This window comes from Oryctolagus cuniculus, chromosome 12, assembly GCF_051225735.1.
Source record: "Oryctolagus cuniculus isolate XC-2025 breed Fujian yellow rabbit chromosome 12, ASM5122573v1, whole genome shotgun sequence".
Classification (NCBI taxonomy): Eukaryota; Metazoa; Chordata; class Mammalia; order Lagomorpha; family Leporidae; genus Oryctolagus; species Oryctolagus cuniculus.
In genome coordinates, this window is record NC_142878.1 from 62,655,223 (window position 1) to 62,659,929 (window position 4,707).

Consider the following 4,707-nt stretch of genomic DNA (forward strand, 5'->3'; position numbering starts at 1 on the left):
ACATGGTGAGAAATCGATAGCAAATGTAGAGTGATTTACTAGGATTTGATCTCTTTAATTTTTTTCTCTTTCCTATTTTTATAATCATGTTAAGTTGCTATCATGTCAAGATATGTTATTATAGCCCAAATAAGCTTTTTTTGTCACATCATACCATAAAGCAAAACATAGATTTATCAAAAATTATAAGCACAGAATCAAAGTATACCATTAGAGAAATTCACTTAACTACAAGCAGAGTGTAATTTAGGGCCAAAGAAAAGAACTATAGTAAAAATATAAAGTAAGTATCAAAATGGCAGTAGTAAGATGTTACTTATCAATAATTATCTTAAACATCAATGATGTTTTTGTTTGTAAATTTCTCAATTAAAAGACAGAGTGACTCCATGGATTAAAAAGCAGGACCCACCTACATACTGCTACAAGAAACTCATTTTGCTTCTGAAGACTCACAAAAACTGACAATGAAATGATATGATGAAATAGTCTGTGCAAATGGAACTCAAAGCAAGGAGAAATGAAGGAGAAAATTAAAAAAAAAAAACGAGTTTCTATGGGGGTGCAAACTGTTGAAATCTTTACTTAATGCATAATAAACTGATCCTCTGTAAAAAAAAAAAAAAAAAAAAAAAAAAAAAAGAAATTATCAACTCCCAACTTGACGCTCACTGGGATTAAACATGACAATAGGTCTGATCTGATTTCATCATCATTTAAAAAAAATCATCTATTATTTTTCACTTTATGTTTCTGTGTGGGAGCAAACTGTTGAAATCCTTACTTAATGTATACTAAGCTGATCTTCTGTATATTAAGATAATCGAAAATGAATCTTGATGTGAATGGAAGGGGAGAGGGAGTGGGAAAGGGGAGGGTTGTGGGTGGGAGGGACGGTATGGGGGGGAAGCCATTGTAATCCATAAATCATACTTTGGAAATTTATATTCATTAAATAAAAGTTAAAAAAAATAAAATAAATAAATAAAAATAAAATAAATAAAATCTTTAAAAAAAAAACTTGAAAGGAAATTGAAATCAAACAACAAAACCTACAGGATACAGCAAAAGCCAGGCAAATGGGGGGAGTTTATAATTATTAATGCCTGCCTTAAAAACTCCAGAAAGATCTAAAATAACAAACTTAAGCTGAGCCTTAAGGAACTAGAAAAGAACAAATCATCCGGAATTTGTAGAAGGAAAAATAAAAATAAAATAAAACCCAGAGGACAAATAAATGAATTCTCTGCCTTCGGATATTTTCTTTCTTGTGTCTCTTTACGTTTCAAGAATTCCCCTTAACATTTCTTATTTTTAACAATTTTTTTAATTTTATTTATTTATTTGAAACGCAGAGTTAGAGAGAGGCAGAGGCAGAGAGAGAGACAGAAACATCTTCCATCAGCTGGTTCACTCTTCACATGGCTGGATGGGAAGTGAGCAGCCAGCACTGGAACCAGTGCCCTGATTTGGGATGCTGGCATCCCAGGCAGCCGTTTAATCCACCCTGAAAAAAACAACAGCCCCCTTTCAATTTCTTGTAACACAGGTTGGCAGTTAGTGCCTTTGGGATTTTTTTAAATACAGGAAGTCCCTGCTTTGCACAACAGCATGAAACATAATGCTGACCATGCAGGCTGAATTCATGCAAATTGACCCAAATAATCAACACAGAAAATTATTATTATTCCCCAGCCTTTAAAAATGTTGTCAAAACACCAAATACTCTCTTGCTGCTGATTATAAATATATAGGTAAAGGGAAAAAAATCATAAAACATATTTGGTACATTGTGACATAAGAATTGGAAACACAGAGAATTGAAATATTTTATTTCTTTGCTAAAAAAAGGAAAAAACTTAAGAAGAGTTGTTTGCACAGGACTTGCTTTCTTTCTCTCATAGTATAACTACCAGGTAAGCATCTTTTCTGTGCCTTGGCAAATTGTCAAAGTCCTTTCTACATTTGAGTCAGTTTCCAATATTTTATCCCTTCAGTTTTTAACATTGTGAAATATCTCCAAGAGTTTCTTTAAGTTGAGGGTTTTTTGCTGGTGTCATTTCCTCTGGGACATGTTCATGTTTTTGTCACAGTCATTGTCTTCCTTTACGTTGATAAGTCCATCTTTCTCAGTTCCCCTGGTGCGTTTCTAGAGTGTCTTAAGCAATAGTAGCGTCAATGCCTCCACAGTCTTCTATTTCTTTTCTAAGTCCATTTCCATCTCATCTCGATTTCACTTCCAATATTATTATATTTTGTTCTTTGCTGTATTTTTATTTCTGTTTGTCAATTCCCTTTTTTTCAGAAATCCATTTCTGTAAAATTTCCTCAGAATTTATTATCAGTGACAAGGAGGCAATAAAATTAGCCACTGACCATGACTATGAAGTGCATCTGTTATTTACCTGGTGATCTGCAGACTGAAGAGGCAACAGCAAATGCTGTGCTTCATGCAATTATTCATGGTTAACACACTGTGATCATTGAAATTTAAACCATGTTTTAGGGAATTTGCATTGTTTAAGTAAACCATGGTAACTGAAATCCACACATACAACTGTTCAAAGTGAACATAACAATATTGAAAAATAATGTGCTAGAAGTTTTTTAATGGGCCCTGAGGTAACTTCTGACTACTTTATGGCTCCATTTTGGGGGAATTCTGGGATGGAAGACCAAATATCATGTCCTATTGACATCTGCCTGTAACTGTAATACAGAGAGTATTTTATATATGACCACTGAATTGAAATTGTTCAATAAATCTTATTCTTGAACTTGTGACAAATGTTAGATTTTGTTATGTCAACTTTTCTTTTTCTTTTTTTTTTTTTTTTTTTTTTTTTTTTTTTGGCCAGGCAGAGTTATACAGTGAGAGAGAGAGAGACACAGAGAGAGTTATAGACAGTGAGTGACAGAAAGAAAGGTCTTCCTTCCGTTGGTTCACTCCCCCAATGGCCGCCACAGCCAGCGCACTGCGCCAATCCAAAGCCAGGAGCCAGGTACTTCCTCCCGGTCTCCCATGCGGGTGCAGGGACCCAAACACTTGGGTCATCCTCCTCTGCCCTCCCAGGTCACAGCAGAGAGCTGGACTGGAAGAGGAGCAACCGGCACTAGTACCCAGCGCCCCAACCAGAACTAGAACCCTGGGGGGGCCAGCACCCCAGGTGGAAGATTAACCAAGTGAGCCACGGCACTGGCCAACTTATTTTACCTGCAATAAAATAATCTTTTGCTTCTATCTTTCAGGCTGAAACATGAAATGCTACTCATCCTTTAAGACCCAACTCAAACGATACCTTCCCTACTGTCTTTCCCAGCTCCACCAGAGTTAGTGACACATCTTAAAGAACAATGATGCCTTCTTGTTCATTTTTGAATTCTTTGTACCCCACATACTGCCTAGTCCATACTAGATACACTAGTGTTTCTTGAATAATTATACAGAAGCTATCCCAAACTTTCTTAAAAAGCAGTCTTTTCTCCTCATAAGTAAAAGGATGCTTCTCAGAATAGGATAAGCTGACAAACACAAAGGCCATAAAAGAACAGCCAGGAGATCAAGTTTGATGTTCTAGCATTTACTTACATCCAGGACCACCAGTTTCTTAATTCTGGATGCAAGAAGACGTCTTGGATGTGATGGTCAGGATGCACGACGGGAAGCCCTGATGTGCTCAGTGACTGAAAACAACCTATTATCTGCACATAAACTCTGCTGACTCACACAGGCTTTGGTGTTCGCAGTCCTCCAAAATATAATTAGTAACATGCAAGACAGGGGACTTAGGACAAAAACACCAGGCATATGGTTCAGTGTATAGATCTGAGGAAAATAGTACTTCAGCGACATTGGACCAAACATCTGTCTCCCTGTCCTTGCGAAGTACAGAATGTACTGTGGGGACTAATGAAGCTTAATAGCCTTGCTGTAACCTTGTACATTTCCTAACATCGTGGTCCTCCCAAAGCCACCTTTTTGGACACCCGTCACTGAATGCATTGGCAGTGTTTTCTATAATATGCAGAATAAAATATAAACATCACAGGGTACATTTGAATGAGCTCATGGAAAAGCAAGAGACAAAATACATACATACATTCCTCATTATATCTTTCTCTTGAAAACACACACACGCACACACAAATAAGAAACAAATGCAAAAAAGGATTTGGCTCATTGGCAACATTATACAAAAAACATTCCTTTAACTTAATTCTTTTATTTGCAAATTCCCATAAACTCCCTAAACACTTAATAAACTCCATCTGATGAAAGACATTGTTGGTCTTGGTCCAGTGACACAATGGAACTCAGAACAACATCAGCTCTCCTCAATATGAAATTTGCTACGAAGTAAAAGCTATCAGGGAGAATCATAAAGGACTGCAGTGACTCTTTTCTTTTTTTAAAAGATTTATTTATTTTTAATTCAAATTCAGAGTTACAGAGAGGGAAGGATGGAGGGAAGGATGCAGGGAGAGAGAAAGAGAGAAAGTCTTCCATCCGCTGGTTCACTCCCCAAATGGCCACAATGGCTGGGGTTGTGCCAATCTGAAGCCAGGATCCAGGAACGTCTTCCGGGTCTCCCACATGGGTGCAGGGGCCCAAGGACTTGGGCCATCTTCTACTGCTTTCCCAGGCCATAGCAGAGAGCTGGATCAGAAGTGGCGCAGCTGAGACTCAAACCGGTGCCCATATGGGAT

At 37.3% G+C, this 4,707-nt stretch overlaps 1 long non-coding RNA gene across 1 annotated transcript; it reads right to left on the reverse strand.

Annotated features, from left to right (window-relative positions):
* Positions 1 to 1,304: 1,304 nt before the first annotated feature.
* Positions 1,305 to 3,679, reverse strand: LOC138844548 (uncharacterized). Its single transcript, XR_011380482.2, has 2 exons — positions 3,590 to 3,679; positions 1,305 to 1,507 (listed from the first exon to the last, which is right to left on the reverse strand). It is a non-coding gene; the product is annotated as an uncharacterized LOC138844548 (long non-coding RNA).
* Between the last annotated feature and the right edge of the window lie 1,028 nt (positions 3,680 to 4,707).